The sequence below is a fragment of the Paramormyrops kingsleyae genome, chromosome 3 (assembly GCF_048594095.1).
Source record: "Paramormyrops kingsleyae isolate MSU_618 chromosome 3, PKINGS_0.4, whole genome shotgun sequence".
Lineage (NCBI taxonomy): Eukaryota > Metazoa > Chordata > Actinopteri > Osteoglossiformes > Mormyridae > Paramormyrops > Paramormyrops kingsleyae.
Genome location: NC_132799.1, coordinates 42,884,324 through 42,905,945, shown reverse-complemented (window position 1 = coordinate 42,905,945; position 21,622 = coordinate 42,884,324).

The window sequence follows — 21,622 nt, the reverse complement described above, 5'->3', positions numbered from 1 at the left end:
TAGTTACAGTACCCCTTATGGCCAAATGTAGGCAGTACACCTTGCTGCAGCCTGCGGGTTGGGGCGGGGCAAAATGTGACTCTATATGTGTTACTATATAAGGGTAACATCACGTTAATGGTACCGAAGGCGAATCAGGGGAATAAGGTTGGGATTAGGGTTTGGGTTATAGTTACAAGATGTAAAAATAGCACGGTGAGTATTGTTTGGTTGTTCAGGTTGTTGTTTCGTAATATATTTTTGATAAAATTTTTATATGCCTGGCAGTTGTAACGTTCCTCGTAATTTAAGTAGTAACATTATTGACGATATTTTCCTAATCTCATGTCAGTGAATCGCGAAACCTAACGTCAATTTGTTTCTATACCGATGTATTCTGCTTAAAACCCATAAACTGCTTTGTAGGCATTCCGTTGATGCCTGGAAATCATCACATACTGTATTGACAACCAATGTGTATGTGCGCTCTCTTCCCAGCTGGATTTGAAGGTGAAAATCCCTTTAGTTCCTGCCTGAAATGTGTCAAAAAATGTCTCCAAATTTGAATATGCTGTTAGAAGTAAATGTGAAAACAGCATTTGTCCAGTCTGTTTAAAGGGAAATTACTTTCCGAAATCATACTGAGGTGAACTTTTAGTGCACCACTGTATTCATGCTATTTATTTGTTGGCGGACCGTGTCATGTGTGCTAAAGATCCACAAATAGCTTCACAGCGCTCATTGTCCAGTTGTCTGTTTGTAACATTTTCGTTTGGTTTATTTTTTGTCAACAATGATTTTAATAGTTTTCATCTTATAGTTTTCGTCATTAAAGGCGCCTTTTTCTTGTTCCATTTTCACCACAGAAAAAAATGTCATTGACCATCGAGTATTTCTCGTCTCAAGTTTCTATCAACAAAATTAACACTGATATGATCAATTTCAGGCAGGATCCCGGGAAATTAAAGGGTTTGGGCCACTAAAAGTTCACCTCAGTATGATTTCGGAAAGTAATTTCCCTTTAAACAGATTGGACAAATTCTGTTTTCACATTTACTTCTTCTTTTTTTTTTTTAATATTCCCTCCACCACCCCCCGTCTGCGGAGGACTACTTTATTTCTATTTATTTTTTATTTATTTATTTATTTATTTTATATTTTTTTATTTACTTCCTCAAGAGGAGGAGAGGGAGAGGGGGGGAAACAAAGGAGAAGAAGGGAGAGAGAGGAGAGAAGAAGAAAAAATAGAAAAGAAAAAAATTAAACTGATAATCTGCTTCCATGTCTGCTGAAGAGAGAAAAACAACATACAACGTCTGTACTAATCACAGCCAACATCAAACGTTAAATGTTGTTGAACAGCACACACAACCAGCATTATAACACATGCCCAGAAGCAACAGCCGTGTGTCCATGAGCACGTGTCCGTGAGCACCTGTGTGCACACCTGTGTGTGTCAGCGCGCTGGTGTTCATAAGGTTTCTCCATGTAAATGTCTAGTAGTGTGTGTGGGGAGCCTCAGCCCCGCCCACCCAGGACATGAAGTCGACACAGAGGAGACCCGGGCCCCAGACATCCAGAGGCCCCCCAGGGCACGGGAATCCCAGGAGGACCACCGCAGGGACAATTGCAGCCCCCACCCAGAAAAGGGCAGAGGAGCACTCCGGAGGGGGGCCATTCGGCAGCCACATCGCAGGAGCCCCAGGGGGCCGTGGCGGCGAGCACGCAGGCTCCGCCGACAGCCGGCCACACCAGGGCAGACCGGACCCCGGGCCCAGAGGTCCAAGGGCCCCCCAGCCCCCAGCAGGGGCCCGACATAGCCGGAACGGCCAGGCCCCGCCAGGCAACCGCCGAGTGTGAGCCAGCACACACCAGAGCATCCAACCCTGGACATCGAGAACCACCAACACATCGGCAGCCGGGGGCCTCATCCACCGGCAGGGAGTGTGGCGGGGGGGAATAGAGCCTGAGATGTTATTTCAGGTGGAGTCTAAGACCCAACCTGACACATGCGTGTAGACAAACAGGCGTACACATACACAAGCATACGTTCCCACCCTCATGCGCACATAAACAAATATTCACCCATGCACCAAACATGGAGACACACAGAAATGAACGCCGTACACACATTCACACTCCCCATATATACTCTATACTCCGAGATCCAGGCACCACCACCCCCAGAGGGGCAATCCGCCACCAGACCCCTTTTTTCCTCTGGCGTGGGGACAAGAAGACCACCCCGGACCCCGCAGCAGCCGAGAAGCCCACCAGCCCAGACCCCGACCGGACAGCCAGCTCTTCTCAGCCCCCGGCTCCAGATGGCGAACAGAGAACGGAGGTGTGAAAAGACCCCATGCTTCCCTTCGCCCGCTCAGATGTGGTGTTGGTGCGTGTTGTTCTAAAGTGCTTTAAAACAGGGGAAGGGCATGGTGCTAACCACCCTCTGCCAATCAACAGCTGGTGTCAGCTCGGCCCCTCCCCAGAACCCTCAATGTCTATGTGCAACTTAAAATTGAGAAGTGGGCAGTGCCCAGTGGGCACCAGAGATAAGGCTGAGTAAACAGACTGCCCTCCGGATGCCATTTTGTGTGCCCACCCCCAAGGCCCTAAATGTATGTGTCATGAGAGAGTAAGTAATGAGAGTGTCTAAGTTATGATGTGTGATTGAGATACAGGTGGTCACAGGGGGACAGAGGAGGAATACCTCCCCTGCATCCCAGCGACGCACCTGCACCTCAAAACCCTATATGTGTGTTGGTGTGATGGAGCGGGAGGAGGGAAGCATTTAGGGATGGTGAGGAAAGGATCGTGGGGGTGGGGGCAAAGTACCCCCCCTCTGCAGCCAGCTCCACCGCTGACCCCCATAAGCACCCCCGTTCCCCGAAATCCAACCAAGGCACGGGGCCCGGGCCCATCCAGTACGGGGCCCAGAGCAGGGGCACCAGCAGGCACCACAGAGCCCGGGGCAGCCAACCAGACCCCACCACAAAGGAAAAACTACACCCACCACACCGTTCAGTCAACTCTCAGACTACATAATACAATAGACACCCAGGTTGGGTCCATTCTCCGCCTCTATTGGATTCCACCCCGGGCCCCAGTGCACGCGCCAACCAACACCCCGGCGACACACCCACCTGGACCCAAGCCCCCCCAGCACTCCAGCCCGGAGGCAGAGCACCCCCAGAGCCCCAAGCCCGCGCCAGACTCACCCAGGAGCAGCACGGCCACCAGGCCGGTAACCTACGTCCGCCAGCACAGGCTACCCCAGCAGCGCTGCATGCAGCCGCCAGAAAGACACCACCCAAGAGCCACCAAAGCCCCATCTAGGCCAAGACCGCAGTCCCAGCGCCAAACCGCCCCAGAAACCCACCCCCAGGGAACCCCCAGATGCCCCAAGCCCAGCTGCCCCCCCCACACCAACAACAAAGACCAAAGCGGGACAAACCTGCGACCCCCCACCTCCACTAGGTGATGGAGCTGAGAGATTGGTCTAATGTGGCGGCAGAAGCTGTATCAAGAGAGAGGTTACCTGGCAGTTTGGGTGGAGCTTAAAGCTCCCCCATTTATGACGTCATAAGCGGGAGGTGGGCGTATCCTTTGTCCTGATTGGTCGAGGGGGTTTTGGCCAAATGCTATCATAAATGCTTATGCCACGTGTTGCCGATAGGGGGACATATGGTTTTGGGGGTGTTATAATGGTTGCCGTTAAACTTTAATAGAATAAAAATACATTACATGTATTTTATTAATGTCTTATTTTTAATTACGTTTTAATTGTTGGAGGACGCCGTCTCCACCGGGTCCATAGATGAGAAGAGATTCACCGCTGACACAGGGAGAAGTTGCAAATCACCGGTTTATTCTCTTGACTGATTATAATCAGGGAGCGATCATCTGACATACATTCAGCATGTACAGGAGGAGGCTCTGCCATATGTATCAGCTGTATCCCTTTTAAAGCCCTTTGGGCACCTCAAGCCCCCCTTTCGCTAAGACCTTCAGCAACGGCGGCTTCAGTGCCTGTGTATATAACACAGAGCAGATCACCCACATACTGTAGCACTGTGCTTCTTAAATTCAATCCATCCAAATCTGCCCTAAGCATGTGTTCACATCCTTGCAGTATCCTCACGTGGATGAACTGCTGACCCCTATAGGTGATCGCAAACAAAAACTGTGTCTGTTGTGTTAGGGACACACATCTACAAATCCACAACTGTGAGCCACTCTGCACTGGGTGGCACATCTGTTAGCAGGGTGTGAGGACTGGGATCGCCCACTGATTGATCCTCCACTAACTATTTCGCTGCACACAAATCATAAACTAACCTCCACATTTTGCCTCCTGCCAACATTCCTCTACACTTTATTTCCCTTCACACTGCACTCCTATCATGCTCCACAGCCACAAACCTCTTAAATCTCCTACATACTCTGCACTCCACTGACTCTCACCAACTCACCTTTGGTAGCAGCCTGCATTCCATCACACTGAAATCTCTCCATCGCAACAAACAAGTGTTTGTTCTATGTCCAATTCAGCCTATTGCTATATTGTTCCTGTATAAATGGGCCCCACTGTTCTAGAATTTCCCCAACTTTATCAGTAACATCTTCAATCCCGTATGAACTATGCTGTCCCCTATTGAACAACAAATTTTGTCGCAGAAGGCTGTACTGTCCACTGAGCACCTCTACGCCCCCCTCTGTACATTTTATGTCTATCTGCAGCTGACACAAAGCATCTCTGCCTGACAAATTCACTGGGATATGCTCTAATATTAGTATGGGCATATTTACACTTTTGTAACCTATCTGAACTTTCACTAAACAAGATTTTGGAACATACAGGTGTGTCCTGGCTGATCGCAGCTCCAGCACACCAGCTGAATCAGCCTGTTCCCCAGTCTCTCCAGAGTCTGGGATCATCAAATTTGTGGGTAAATGGGTGCCCTTTGAGGAAACCCCCATCCATTGCATCTACTCACTCTGTTCCAATTAGGGACCAGAGGCCAATTAGTGTCCTGGGGGGCCCTAGCGACAGGAGACTGTCGGCTGCCCACAGGCTGCCCCCGGGGCTTGGGTCCGGAGAGACCACTGGTGCCTGGACTTTTTTCTTTTTAGCGGTCAGCTCCTCCAGCTGCATCTGATTCCATTTCTTTGTCAGTTCCCTCTCACGCTCTTTAGCAAAGTCCTCCTCCTCTCTGTACAAGTCAATAGCATGGATCAGCTGCTCACGGTACTGCTCCTCAGGCATAGTAACGAGCCCCACAACCTGCCTTAGCCTGCTTCTCACTGGCTTAGGGAGCGCGTCCTGCAGTGCCCTCCGGTACCGACCTCTGAATGCCGGATTCTGCAGGTCCTGCTCCGTCTCAGTGCGCCACCGCTTTTCTTGAGATTGCAGATAAGCAGCTGGGCTCTCCCCCTCCTTGATGGGCTCCACCTTCATTTCAACCACACTCAGCCGTGGAGGAAACATTAGTCGCAGCTGATGCCAGCAGTTAGCACGGTAACCGTCAAAGTGACATGCATCATTCACAGGAGTCCCTGTCGCCGCTGCCAGGCCACTGCTTCGCAGCAGTCTCTCCAGTCCGTCTACCCCCAAAACGCAAGCCAGAACTGCCTTTATGTCCCCTATCGCCAGGAGCCGACCCATAGTTTCCTCCTCAAATGCTTTTATCCATTTTCCGGCCCCTTCTGCCAGAACTGGGAGTCCGAGAATCAGGCCCTCCAGGTCCTGTCCTGCCCATGGCACATACTGTGTCTGTGCTTCGTTCAACCTCAGCGGAAGCATCGGAGTGTACCTGGTGGGGGGCTTCACAGCCCTCCTGCTTCTCACTATTCTATGATCTGCATTATCCTCCTCTACTCCTTCCTCACTCTCTGTTTCTGTCTCCTTCTCCTGAAACTGACTCCATCCTTTAGATGGAGGGTTAGGGGTGTCCAGCAGATGCACCAGCCCTTCTGCATTACTACCACTTGCTCCGTACCCCACCTTTGTCTCACTCCCTTGTTTCTCAGACCCACATGCCTGGCCTTCTGTTCTTCTCTCACTCCCTCGCAGTCCTTCCTGCACTGCCTGCCGCAGCAATGCACTCACTTCCCTGTATCCATCTAAACAACTTGCCGTTCCTTTCTCTTAAGTCAGCTGACCAACTCCGCCTTCTCATTCCTCCATCTAGGCTAAAAAGCCGAGGTGATCGGGCCTTTGCAGTGATGGCACCGAAGCTCTGGAATGAGCTGCCATTGCACATACGCCTAGCTCCTTCTTTGGCTGTTTTTAAATCTCATCTTGAAACACATTTTTATGCCCTGGCATTCAATACACCATGAACGTGTTATTTAATTACCAGTAATTTCATTTATTTATTTTTGTATTTTGTTTCATGTTTTATTTTGTGTTGTCCTCTCCATTTGTCTTCTAGGTCGTATTTCCATGCTTGTCCAGCACTTTGGTCAGCTGTTATTGTTGTTTTTAAAGTGCTTTATAAATAAACTTGACTTGACTTGACTTTCTGCTCCCTACTTCCTTCATCCTTCTGTGTCACGATCCGCAAAACCAAAAAGCAATCACTCCTTACGCACCAAAATGAGACAAACAAACAGCCAGTACACAAGGACAAGAAGTCACAGTATCCGAGGGGGCGAGCAAAGGAGAATAGTCGAGAGCCGGGCGAGAGATCAAAACCAGTAAATCAATAAACCAAAGCGACAGTACCGAGAAGGGGAAAAAGCGAAAGCCGTAGTCAAGAAAGACAGCAGTCATACACAGTAATCCAAATATCCAACAAACAATCCAATAATCAAGCAATGAGCAGAGCTCCTGGGATTCGTCGCCGGCCGGCTCTTCAGTATCCGGACCGGAAGTGATGCCTGACGCATCGCAGGAGACGTAGGCGGAGTCGAGACGAGGGGGCGGGGCCAAGTCGCAGTCGACGAATGGTGACAAAGGCGGAAGGTCCGGAGAGTCGGCAGGGCTCCTCCTAGAACTTACGGCACGTAACACCCCCCTACACAAGAGCGAACCCGGCAGGTGTTCGCAATCACAAATCACAAAAAATCAAGACAACCCACATACGACAATCAAAGGTAAAAGTCAAGCACGGGAGAGAGCGTCAGCCACGAGATTAGCAACCCCTTTTTTGTGCTTAATTGCCAGATTGAAGGACTGAACAATCAGAGCCCAGCGCATAAGACGCTGGTTTGCATTGCACATACGCTCCAAAAATACCAAAGGATTATAGTCAGTGTACACGACCACTGGTTGAACACTATCTCCGAGGTACACTTCGAAATGCTGGAGAGCCAACAAGAGGGCTAGGGCCTCTTTCTCGATGGCACTGTAAGCTAACTGGTGTTTTACGAATTTCTTAGAATAATAGCATACGGGGTGATCGAGACCGTGGCGATCTTCCTGCAGGAGGACTGCACCGGCACCCACGCCGCTAGCGTCCACCTCCAGCTTAAAGGGTTTGGCAAAATCTGGCGCAACCAACACAGGGGAATGGCTGAGTAATGTTTTTACAGCATCGAATGCGGCCTGGCATGCAGGGGACCAAACGAACTTCGTGCCTTTGCGAAGCAAATGGGTAAGAGGCGCGACCACATCAGAAAAGTTCCGGCAGAAGCAGCGGTAGTAACCGGTCATCCCCAAAAACCGCTTCAATTCCCGCGGTGTCTGTGGGACGGGAAATGAGCCGATGGCCTGGACTTTCACGTCCAGGGGCTTGACCTTGCCATGGCCGACCTGTTTGCCAAGGTAACTAACTGTACCCTTACCAAATTCACATTTTTCTAAGTTGAGCACTAGCGAAGCATTCTGTAGCCGAACAAACACTTGCTCAAGTGATCACACATGCTGCTCCCACGAGTCCGAATAAATAACAACATCATCTAGATAAGCCTCGCAGTGAGGGATGTCACCAAGCACTTTATTCATCAACCGCTGAAATGTAGCCGGGGCATTACGTAGACCGAAAGCCATCACGGTGTACTGGAGGAAGGTGTCAGGGGTAACAAATGCAGAGATTTCCGAAGCACGGGGCGTTAGGGGAACCTGCCAATAGCCTTTTAGCAAGTCTAATTTAGTTACATATTTTGCAGAACCGATGCGATCAACACAGTCCTCCATGCGAGGAAGAGGGTATGCATCTGGTCGAGTCACGGCATTAACTCTCCGGTAATCCGTGCAGAAACGGAAGGTGCCATCAGGCTTGGGAACAAGCAGACACGGGGAACACCAGGGGCTATTACTGGGGATAGCGAGACCGGTCTCAACCAGGTAAGTGGTCACGAGGGTTGACCCGATAGGGATGCTGCTTAATGGGAGCGTGATCACCAACATCAATGTCATGTTCGATAACAGGGGTACGCGAGGGGACATCAGCGAACAGGGACTGGAAACGTCCTACTAAAGACGCAACGTCAGTTTGGGCGGACCGAGGCAAATGGCTGAGACGGGACGGGAGGTTTTTCAGAGCCTCTGAATTAGGGAGGCGAGCACAGGGAAGACAGTTCCTACCGAGGTGTAAATCGTCACTCTCCGGGGAGTACTGGCTAAGGGCCACGACGCCTACAGGAGTGGAAACCGGAGCAGAGACGGGCGAGGGGGCAGAGACCGAGCGATCAAGGTAAGGTTTTAACATGTTTATATGGCATACACGAGTTTTCCTCCTGCGGTTAGGAGTCTCCAACACATAATTAGTGGGGCTAAGTTTTTCCTGTATTACATATGGACCCGAAAAACGAGCGCGCAGGGAAGATCCGGGCAACGGCAGAAGGACTAGAACGCGATCCCCTGGGTGAAAGCACCGGGTCTTCGCGGACATATCGAAACGGCCCTTCATCTTCTCCTGCGCGATTCCGAGAGACCAACGAGCTAACTCCCTAACGGCTGACATTCTATCACGTAGGGAGGTGACGAATTTGGACACGTTATGCAATGGGGACGACGCATCTGGGGACAACCACTGCTCCTGTACAATTTTTAAGGGACTCCGAGCAGTGTGACTGAATTCTAGCTCGGCAGGACTGAAGCCGGTGGCTTCTTGCACTGCACCATGTATAGCGAATAGAAGAAGGGGCACCCCCTCATCCCACTCCTTCCCTGCGTCCAAACAAAAAATACGCAACATGTTTTTAAAAGACTGGTGAAATCGTTCCAACGCCCCCTGGCTCTCAGGGTGATAGGCGCTGGAAACCGTATGGCACACCCCCAATTCACGGACCACTTGAGCAAACAGCTTGGACATAAAATTCGAACCCTGATCTGACTGTACCCGCCTAGGAAGCCCGAAAGTGGTGAAGAACTTAATCAAATGTTTGACTATAACCGGGGTACGAAGACTGCGTATAGGGATGGCTTCCGGAAACCGAGTAGCGGTACACATGAGGGTAAACAAATAACAATTCCCTGAGCGAGTCTTTGGTAAGGGGCCGACACAATCTATGAGAACGTGCTCAAAAGGTTCTCCTATGGCAGGAATCGGACGTAGAGGAGCTGGGGCAATGGTCTGGTTTGGCTTGCCTACCACCTGGCAAGCATGACAAGACCTGCAGTATCTCTTCACGTCAGCGTTCACTCCTGGCCAAAAGAAATATGCTAGAAGCCGAGTTAACGTCTTCCTAATCCCAAGATGACCCGAACACGGGTGATCGTGGGCGAGGGATAACACGTAGTCCCGATATAACCCGGGGACTACTACCTGAAATAACGTAGCCCACTCGAAAGGTGAGTCCGAGGGGTCCACTTCCGCATCAGCACTCCGTTGCGATGATAATATGCGGTGAGGTGGTCCTTTAACTCGCCCTTATCTACCGCAGAAGCACGACAAGCCTCCAAGGAGGGATCGTCCGCTTGAGCCGCGATCAAAGCATCAGCAGTGGAGGGAACCTCAGGGGACACAGCAAGTTTCACAGGAATCGGAACGTAAGGATCAATATCAGACGAGGGAGTTGGCAAAGCGGGGTCGGACATAAACGTGTCTGCTAAATCGATGTCTGCAAGCCGGCGCCGCTGAGCGCGAGTAAGTACACAGGCAGGGAACACCGTCGGAAGCTCTACCGCAACATCATTTTCACATACGGCGGGGTCTGGGTTGACCTCAGGAAGAGGCACAAGCCTCCCACCTGCGATGTCGTTCCCTAATACAAGCGTGACACCGGACACAGGTAACTGTTTCTGAACCGCGACACGCACATATCCTGAGAGGTCAGGGGTTCTCAGGTACACAGTGTGCAGGGGAACCGTGGTCACACAGAGGGCGATACCTTGCACTAATACATCAGTACCACAATATGTCGAATCATCTAAAGGAACAATGCCTTCAACTAGGAAAGACTGCGCAGCACCCGTATCCCGTAGGATAGTTACAGGATGCTGTACATGGGTTTCTCCGAGCGAGACCGTGCCAGGGAACATAAAGGGCTGAAAGCTGGAGTCAACCGTAAGAGCTGGCGAAACAGCCTGGTCGACACAAGCAGCGAGTTGTACCTTTCGGGTAGCAACCCGAGCGTTCTTCCGCTTCAGAGCGGGACAGACCGAGATGATATGACCCACCTCATGACAATAGTAACATTCCCGTTTCTCCACAGAAGGTGGAGTGGCAGCTGAAGACGAAGGAGGCGTCAGAGGACGGAGACCAAGTCTGCGAGGCATAGGGGTTGGGGTGAACACAGTCTTATGGGTCAGAATAAACTCATCCGCAAGGGTGGCAGCTTCAGACAACGAAACGGCTTTTTGCTCATTCAAATACACCACCACACGATCAGGGATACAGTTCTTAAATTCTTCTAACAATAACAACTCCTTAAGTTGGTCGCAATCAGACACACCACATGCAGCACACCACTTATCGAACAACACAGTTTTCTCACGGGCAAACTCAACGTAGGTTTGGCTGGCGGATTTACTCAGAGCCCTAAAGTTTTGCCGGTATGCCTCAGGAACTAGCTCATAAGCCTTCAATATGGTGGCCTTCACGATCTCATAATCGAGACTCTGATCTAACGCTAGAGCCGAACACACTTCCTGTGCTTTTCCCACTAACTTGCATTGCAAAAGCAACGACCAAAGATGCTTGGGCCAGTTCAAAGTCATAGCAATACGCTCAAAAATAGAGAAATAGGCGTCTACCTCATTCTCTCGGAAAATAGGAACAAGCCCAATATGGCGACTAACATCAAATCCAGGTTGTCGAATTTCAACGCTCACAGGAGAACACGGACGAGGGCGAGGAGCGTCTTGGGCATCAACAGAGTCTCGGGGGGGTAGGCCAGCCTGAGGGGTCGTACCTGGTGAGCAAACCTTCCGCGGAAGGGGCACAGTCTTTTGGTCAGCCAAGCTCATCCGGAGTAACGCCACCTCCTTCTCCGCTTCCACCTCCACAGCCCGGACATGGAGTAGCTGTGCCTGGTACTCCTGCCGCTTGATCTCTAGTTCCAGCTCCCGTAACTTAATAGTGAGCAGCAGCTCATCCCGAGCCGAGTGAGGTTCGCCGGGATCCATGCGGATCCCCAGCCCTAGGGTGTCGTCGCGGGCCTCCGCTGCAGCCGACATCCGCACGGGAGTGGATGCAACACCCGGCGAACCACCCAACTCAGGTAGGATACCCTGCGTAATCAGCTCGCCCTGCAGAGCCTGCTTTATCACCCGTTTGGACGCTTCAACGGGGACACGGACTTCAAAGAATTCCGCTATTTTCAGCAAATCGTCCTTGCGGCACTTATCAAATTGCTCAAGCGTAGGCTGGAGGGCGAAAGCTATGAGATCGAAGTGTGCCATATTCACTTCACTACCACTAATACAACCACAACCGCCCCCCCCACAAAAAAAATCCGCCAGACAAACACCAGAAGGAAGCAAAGAAAAGAAAGGACGAGCCCCCAATTTCTGTTACGATCCCCGGTCTAGGGTCAGGGACCGCCAGAAAGGTAAGGGATAGGGAAAGGGGAAGACAAGACAACCAGGGAATAAGGGAACGGGAACAAGGGACACAAGAGGTTCTTTTTTTATGTTTTTTTTTATTTTTCACAAACACGTTCACAAACACGAGGTGCAACGAACTTCGGGAGTGATCTATGCCAAAACAACAAACAAAAACAGCTAAACGAACACGTCCCAACTAAGCTAATACCTAAGTGAAAACAAGTAAACAAATGACAAATACTACGCCTGACTCCCTAACCAAAAACACACAATAACCACGATCCGCAAAACCAAAAAGCAATCACTCCTTACGCACCAAAATGAGACAAACAAACAGCCAGTACACAAGGACAAGAAGTCACAGTATCCGAGGGGGCGAGCAAAGAAGAATAGTCGAGAGCCGGGCGAGAGATCAAAACCAGTAAATCAATAAACCAAAGCGACAGTACCGAGAAGGGGAAAAAGCGAAAGCCGTAGTCAAGAAAGAAAGCAGTCATACACAGTAATCCAAATATCCAACAAACAATCCAATAATCAAGCAATGAGCAGAGCTCCTGGGATTCGTCGCCGGCCGGCTCTTCAGTATCCGGACCGGAAGTGATGCCTGACGCATCGCAGGAGACGTAGGCGGAGTCGAGACGAGGGGGCGGGGCCAAGTCGCAGTCGACGAATGGTGACAAAGGCGGAAGGTCCGGAGAGTCGGCAGGGCTCCTCCTAGAACTTACGGCACGTAACACCTCACCTCTGAATTCTACCTTCCCCTCTATTACTGGAAACTGACCCTTGTATGAAGGAGGGGGGGGGCTTCCACTAACGGACACTGACTTTGATATGACAGTGGCCATATTTCTTCCTGCCTCATCTCTTCTTTCTCACCCCCCTTCTTCTCATTTAGTGCCTTTCTCATGGCTTTCTGCTCCCTTCTCCAGGCCTCTCCCTTTGCTTTAAATAACCTCAGTACCTCTAGTTCCTCACTCCTTTTCTTTTTACGCCTTTCTGTGTTCTTATTAGCCTTATGATACTTTATCAGAGTCTCCATCTCCTCACACACTGCCACATCCCATGTGCCCCCTTTAGGCCACTTAGTTACCCGGGGCCTTTGTTCTATTCCGCCACTTTTTAGACATCTTTTCTATCCTCGCTTTAAGCAGGGGGTGCTCTCTCCCCAACTGCTGTACTGGTGTTTCTGCTGCTTTTACCGGGGCCTGCATTTTAATGCTTTTCTGCACTCTACTGTCACTTGAACTGTTTTCCTGTCTAAAAATTGAGTTCCTCACAGTGAACCCATGCTCTATTCTTCTTTTTTTTTTTTTATTCTCTCCCTGACTGTAGCTACTTCACCTTGATGTGTGGCTCTAAATTATTTATTATTATTTTTATTATTATTATTATTATTTATTTTCTACTTATTTCCTCTCCTAGCTAAAATCCCTAACACTGCACCCAATTATCTACGAGCACACATATACTAAAACCTCTTGTCTATAAACTGTTCTTTTTCTCACAAAGATGTGCTTTAATACCCTTTATCTCTAAACTTAGTCGCTATAATCCATAAAATCTATTAATCAAAATATTTTATTCAAATACATTATTTTAAGATTTATCAAAGTTCTAAATTTACCAACCCGCACTTCCACTACTGTCAATGACGTTTTATGGAAATGCACAAATGCTCTATCCAGACCCCTGCTAACTTGATCTCTTCTACTTTGTACTTTTTTCTGCTTTATACATCTTTACTTGCAACTTATCCATTGAACATATACGTGGGATTCCCCCGATTTAGCCCAAAACTGCGTACGTAATTATTTTCCCCACTTCTGCATCAAATTAGCGCTCGCTCTCTGGCGTGCTGCTTCGTCCCTCTGCCTAGCATGCTCTCTCTCCTTTTTCCACAGTAATTCTCCCAGTGAGCGCTTATCCTCTACTCGACATCCGGCTCTCCGAACCACCCCACACATACGCTCCCCGGCATCAGCTACCTCCTTCTCCTTATCTCCTTCAGCACTTGCCCCTTCTATGGCTTCCTTCACCACCTGAATCTGCCTTACTAGTGGCTTCCACACTGCATTTTCCGGGGGTGGCCATCCCCCGTCATCTAGCTCCCGATTAAACTCATGGTCCATTTTTAATCTGTCCTGACTGTTTTGATCCCTTGTCTAGCCGCCCTTCTGCCTCCGGATGTGGGTTCAGCCACCCACACTCAGTACACCTCCTTATCCTAGTCGAATGTCCTACTAACAAACACCACCAATACATAAATCAACAACTTCTAAAACAATAAGACTATATTCAAAGCAGCTTACTGTGGTGTCCCTCCTGAACAGGGCACGCCCCACGAGCTCATTCCCAGTCAAACAGGCCCGCCCCCAGCCGAAACCCCCACGATCCCCAGCAATGCCAACTTGGAAGGGGGTGTTCTGTACGCACAACTGAGACAACCCAGGTGGGAGTCAGCTTATCGACCGCACTACTGGTGTTCCAACTCGACCAAGGCCGGCAAAATAGCCTTCAGGCGTCACCCACCCTCCCGAGAGTCCAAGCTAGGGGTGTTCTTAGAACTCACCCCAGGCGAGGTCCTGCTCGGCAGTTGTAATGACCGCCCGAGGTACAGTACCTGCCGGCCCTGCCCGTACTGAGTCAGCGGGTGCGGCCGGGCTGGCACGCTTTTGGGCGTCCAATTGCTGAGAACTCCCCTTCGGTTCTGACAAACTGTAATACCGCAAGCAGTGATAGCAGAGCCACGGGCAAGTTCAACCAACAGAGAGCGAGTGATAAGCACCCAGGACAGGAAGAACCCACAACGCTGCTCACACACAAACCAGTACAACTGCACCCAAGCTGGTGCTTTGATTCACCCTTTTTTTTTTTCTTTTCTTTTTTTTTTTGTTTGTTAGAGAGGGGGACCTTATTCCCTCCTCCCAATCTAGAGTTCGGGGGTCCTGAATTCCCCGGGTCTCCCACCCAGCTTTTCTACCGCTCGTCAGCAAATAGTGGGGTTGCCACACCAAAGACAATGCGGGGGTCCCGTACCCTCCGCTCCTTAAGGTTCTATTTCTCTGCGCACGATACCTGGACACAATGCATACACAATACATAGACAACACAGTGCGTGCAACCTCTCCTCCGTCTTAATTTACCGACGGGCCCCTGGACACTTCAAACTGCTCAATTTGACATATCCAATGTGCAGATTTTGATGTAACAGGCTCTGCTCACCTCTTCTAGTCGGCGCCTCGCAGTTCTCTGTGTCCAAGTAGGCCGCGTCAACCCTTAGCCGAATCTTGCGAATCTCCTGGGGATCCTGGACGAGCCCCCAAATTGTTGGAGCACGCCGTCTCCACCGGGTCCGTGGATGAGAAGAGATCCACAGCTGACACGGGGAGAAGTTGCTAATCACCGGTTTATTGTCTGACAGATTGCAATCCGGGAGCGGCCGTCTGACATACATTCAGCATGTACAGGAGGAGGCTCTGCCATATGTATCAGCTGTATCCCTTTTAAAGTCCTTTGGGCATCCCCCCCCCTTTCTCGGTACCTTCTGTCTACGTGACAACCACATGAATGATTCTAGCCGGCTCGTAATTGTCCTTCTGGAAGGCTAAAAGATAAGTAGGGGCCGCTGATATTCTCTGTCGCCCCCCCTATCTGTTCCGATTAGGTAGCCTTGCCTTGCCGGCGCGCCAGTCAGTTCTTGTTTTGATTAGTTACAGCCTTATAGAATCATTCCCTTTATTTTATTAATTATTCCCTCACGTTCCAGGTAGCCATAACTAAGTTAGCCATCAGCAGCTATAAAAGACGTAGATCCACAGCACAATACTGGATAGAGAGAGACAAAGAGGGAGACGTCAATAGAGTAGCACATCGTTAGAGAAGGAATTAGTGAAAACAGACAAAACCATAAACAAATAAGCTCCGGTAATACAAACCCCTAACACCCCATAAGACAGAACACCATCATCCAATGAGCTGAAGGGCGCGAACCCCAAGGCAAAACAACCGCAATTAGCGTCTATAACTAATATATATATAACTGAAGCTGATGTTTTGCAAAGCCTAGCTAAGCTCAAAATAAATAAATCACAGGGCCCTGATGGCATCTTACCTATAGTGTTAAAAGAGATGAGGGATATTATTTGCCGACCCTTAACATTACTGTTTCAAAAATCCTTATCTGAAGGTGTGGTACCTTCTGATTGGAAGCATGCCAACATAACGCCCATTTTCAAAAAAGGGGATAGAAGTAATTTGTCAAACTATAGGCCAATCAGTCTAACTTGTATAACTGGTAAAGTTATGGAGGCTATAATCAAAGAGAAAATGGTAGATTACCTGGACTCAAATAACATTTTGAGGGATAGCCAGCATGGATTTAGGAGAGGTAGATCCTGTTTAACAAATCTGTTGGAGTTTTTTGAGGAAGCTACTCAGGAAGTTGATGATAAGAAGGCCTATGATGTCATCTATTTAGATTTCCAAAAGGCTTTTGATGTTGTTCCCCACAAGAGGCTCTCACTTAAACTCAAAGCGACAGGTATTTTAGGAACTGTAGCGACTTGGATTGATAACTGGTTAACGGATAGGAAGCAGCGAGTAGTTATAAGAGGCTCGATGTCACAGTGGGCCTGCGTTCATAGTGGGGTACCGCAGGGTTCAATTTTAGGACCACTTTTGTTCCTAATTTACATAAATGATATAGACACCAATATATACAGTAAACTGGTGAAATTTGCAGATGACACCAAGGTGGGTGGTGTAGCAGATACTGAACTAGCGGCTCAGCAGCTACAGCGGGATCTTAATTTAATTAGTGACTGGGCTGACACCTGGCAGATGAAATTTAACATAGACAAATGTAAGGTACTCCATGTAGGGAGCAGAAATATAAAGTACAGGTATTTTATGGGACCTACTGAAATAAAGGTAGCTGATTATGAGAAAGACCTTGGTGTGTATGTTGATGCTTCCATGTCTCATTCTCGCCAGTGTGGGGAAGCAATAAAAAAGGCCAATAGGATGTTGGGGTACATCTCCAGGTGTGTGGAGTTTAAGTCAAGGGAGGTAATGCTAAGATTATACAATTCCTTGGTGAGACCTCACCTAGAATATTGTGTACAGGTTTGGTCACCATATCTTAAAAAGGACATAGCGGCCTTAGAAAAGGTGCAGCGTAGGGCCACAAGAATGATTCCTGGTCTTAGAGGAATGTCATACGAGGAAAGGTTATTTGAGCTAAATCTGTTCAGCCTCAAGCAAAGGAGACTGAGGGGGGACATGATCCAGGTCTATAAGATTCTAACAGGTTTGGATGCTGTTCAACCGAATAGTTACTTCAGCATTAGTTCAAATACAAGAACTCGTGGCCATAGGTGGAAATTAGCGGGAGAACATTTCAAACTGGATTTAAGGAAGCACTTCTTTACACAGCGTGTAGTCAGAGTATGGAATAGTCTTCCTGATAACGTAGTGCAAGCTGAATCCTTGGGTTCCTTTAAATCAGAGCTAGATAAGATTTTAACAACTCTGAGCTATTAGTTAAGTTCTCCCCAAGCGAGCTCGATGGGCCGAATGGCCTCCTCTCGTTTGTATAGTTCTTATGTTCTTATGTTCTTATGTTCAAAGCACCCCCCTCCCCCACAGAACAGTGCGGGGCCAAAAGCCAGCGCGTGACAAGCAGGGGATAAGGCATGCGTGAATACTCAAGCCCGCCGTCGTAAACTACAAAGCAAAATCAACTATAGAACAGGCACAAAATCGTTAACAGAAAAGCACCCGATTTATATACTCCACACGCACAGTGTGACCGCAATATAATAACAGGCAAACAACAAAGCAGACCGAATAAGCATATTAAATTGGCCAGGACCCGGTGGAGGTGAAAGCGCCGATTGCCTGAAGAGCTTCTTCCGGGTCGGTAAAAAAACCGCTGATTACCCGCAAAAGAAAGGCGAACTTTAGTCGGGTACAACAGAAAAGCAGGAACACCAGCTTCCCGAGCCTTCTTCAGAATGGGGGACATAGCCTTGCGAGCTCGAGCCGTCTGGGCGCTGTAATCGGCGAAAAACCAGCTTTTCATTTATAAATGTAATTCAAGTGGTATACGTTGATTATTTCATGGGTACTATGAGGGTTTGAGAAGAGGGTTTTGTATAATATTTTATTTTAAATGTGAATTTGAGAGCACGAGTGAGCTAACCAGCTAGCCGCATTGTTTTTCAGCTGCTTATGTTAGCGTTCGCCATTTTATTTTCAAGTAAAGCAGCATATATTGTTTTGGTTTATTTCTTCTATGTTAGGCTTGGGCTTACGATTGCATCTCCGAATGTGCTCTCCTCTGTTAATTTCACAAAGGTATGTATTCTCATTAATACAATGTGAAAAAGAAGGAAAACTTTTGGCGCTGGGAAACGTAAATGCGTCTTAGTTCATGTACCTTAATATCGATGTGTGGGTTTTTGTTCATTAAGTTGTACTTTGCTAATGTCGGGTATTCGGAAAGTACTTAAATTGGAAATATTGTTGGAGTTGCCTCTCCGCCGGAGTCCGTTGATGAGAAGAGATTCACTGCACAGTCGAGGAGTGGTTGCAAGTCACCAGTTTATTCTCTGACAGATTGCGCAATCTGGGAGCAAACATCCGACATACATTCAGCATGTACAAGAAGATGCTCGAACCATAGGTGTCGGCTCTAGGTCTTTATAGGCCTTTTGGGGTGTGGCCCCCCCCTTCTCTGTACTTTTCCACCTACTTGACCACCACAGACCCCGACCTTTGCTCTAGTTAGTAAGTGTGCCTGTCCCCCGAAAAGAGTAAAAATAAGTGCCAGCTACATGATCGGTTCCTGTTCTCTTACTGTCGGGAACAATGCCCTCCTGACCGGCTCGGTTCCTGTTCTTTTGCTGTCGGGAATTATTAGTTGCATTAATAAATGATTAACCCCTCAATCTGTTTAGAACGAGGTCATCTTGACCTGTTTTCTTGTCTACCAGTTCCCGTTTTTTAGTGTCTTCATTATATTAGACACTGTGTTATTAAACATTAGTAAGTTAGTATTGGCCTTATTGTATAATTAACCCCTCAATTTCATCCTGCCCTGCTTTAAGCTATATCCTCCTTTTCCTCTATTCATTGTATGTTCTTTATAATTCTATTGAATCCCACAATATGTAACGTGATGAGTGTAAAAGCCTAATACGACAGTTTTATTTTACTGTGTACTTCTGTTGTATTTTATTTAATCGTTTGTGAATTGATGTGAGGTAGGCCAGTCTGCATTTTACCTGACGGGAAGAGGCTTGGGCTTACGATTACATCTCCGAATGTGCTCTCCTCTGTTAATTTCACAAAGGTTGTGAAATAAAGCCCCAAAAGGAAAGTTGTCGTCAGCGTCCACTTTTCGATACATCACAAAGTCTTGCACCGGAACACAACGCAGTGTGGCCGGGACTGCGGAGCGGACTGTTCGCTTCAGATCATCGCCAGAGTGATCGCCGGCGGTTGCTGCAGCTGAACATCTCGGAGGCATTTCGCCGCAACGAGTACAAATATTATCGCAAGTATTGTATACAGTTAATGCCCCTGTCTCAGCTAATTTAATTTTACCCAGTTTTTTTTCTCTCTCCATTTCTTTGTACATTTGTTTTAAGTGTTTACTCACCTTTTATTAGCATTGGATAAAGCCATTATAATTTTATCTAAAATGGCAGAGGGTGAGACTGTAAAAATACCTTTTAACCCTGATGAGGGTGCTGATGTAGTGTGTGTGGGGAGGGGTAAGCGGTTGAGAGAGATGGAATCCACCCCAGTTGGGGGCGCTGGAGCAATAGGCAACCCTGTATTGTCCTCTACCTACATGCTAACTGATATGCCTACTCCCAGACAGCGTATGCCTAGCTTAAGGGATACTGCAGGCATACGGAGGGGTGTTAGAGCAGCAGGTTGCCCTGCATCCCCTTTCGTTCACATACATACTGATGAACCTTCCGGCATTGGGGTGAATACTTCAGACATAGGGGACCTCATAACGCAGTTAGCTTACCAAATAGGTGAAAATATTGCAAGTCAATTCCAAAGATCTGTTGGTAGCCATGATAGCCAGTCTGCTCCCACACCTAGTCTGAACATGGGCCAGGGACATTCTGACTTAAACCTGACTGGAGTGAAGTTAGTGATGAAGACGGATGTCAAGGAGCCTCCGCACTTCAGGGGTGATGGGACTGACAAGCACACGGTGCATGAGTGGGAGGAAATCATGGATGTCTACCTGAAGAAGGGTGTACCACCACAAGAGCATTCCCAAGAAATAATGTCCAGGTTGATGGGAAAGGCCAGAGACATTGTCAGAGTTACCTTGCGTAGTATTCCATCTTTACGACCTGCGGAGAATCCCGAGCTTGTCTTTGATATACTCAAGCAGCATTTCAGTGAGGTAGCATACTCTTCAATGCCTTTGGCAGATTTTTATAACACACTCCCTTTGATTGGAGAAAGCCCAATGGATTACTGGATCCACTTGAATAAAGCTGTGGATGTCGCGGATGAGTGTCTGAGGAGGCAGGGGCGGAACATTGAGGACCCCTCTCATGAAGTCACAATGATGATGGTGAAACACTGTCCTGATCCTGCCCTTGCAAGCATCCTGAAGTGTAAAACAGCAGGGAAGTGGACAGCAAATGAGATTCAGGAGCACCTCCATGATGAGAGAAAATAAACAAAAAAAACAATAGTCGGTAGTGGCAGCCCTAACGTCAACAGTATAAACAGAGAGCACCAGTGATAAAACAATATAAATAAAATTAAAGTAATGGAAACAACATAGACAGACACAGCAACGGTACAGCATGAGGTAATAGTGGCAGTGTGAGGAAATGTTAGTGTCATGTCAGACAGTGTGTGAAGACGATGTCTTGGAAGCTGTGTGCCCGAGGAACTTGACCCTGTTGATCTGCTCCACACAATCCTCTGCGATGTAGCTAGGACTTTGGAGAGTCACCTGCTTGTCAAAGTCCAGGATGACGTTGACGGTGAGGTTATCTCGACAGCATTCTTCAGGACCTCTGACCTCCTCATCATCGTTGTAGATCAGACCAATGACGGTGGTGTCGTCAGCAGCTTCAAGATGGAGTTGGAGCGAAACTTGGTTACGCAGTCATGGGTGAAGATGGAGTAGAGCAGGGGGCTCAGCACACTGCCCTGCGGGGTTGCCCGTGTTGGTGATGATGGAGGAAGAGTTCTTTCCACCAATGCACACTTGTTGGGAGTCTGCCGGTGAGAAAGTCCAGAATCCAGTTACATTACATGGTGAAGAGCTGACCCCAAGTTCAGGAGCTTAGCCGTGAGCCAGCATGGAATGATTCTGTTGAAGGCTCAGCTGTAGTCCACAAGCAGCAGCCTGATATAACAGCTTTTATTGTCCAGGTGAGCCAGGTTGGTGTAGAGTGCCTGGAAATATTCCTGCAAAACACACAGAATACATTGAGTGCCCATTTTTCCACAGGCCAACAGAGCAACTAACCCCAGAGGTTGACCAGGATTACACTACAGCTTTGGAGGACTATGTTCAGCCAGATCTGATATGCATACAAGACACATACTGAGGGGGTGTACCTGCGTTAATGTGGCTCTGACTGCTGGACTGCAGCAACACCCTGGCTTCCTCCATCTCTGAACCCTCTCACCCTCGCTGGCAGCACCTCGGGGCCT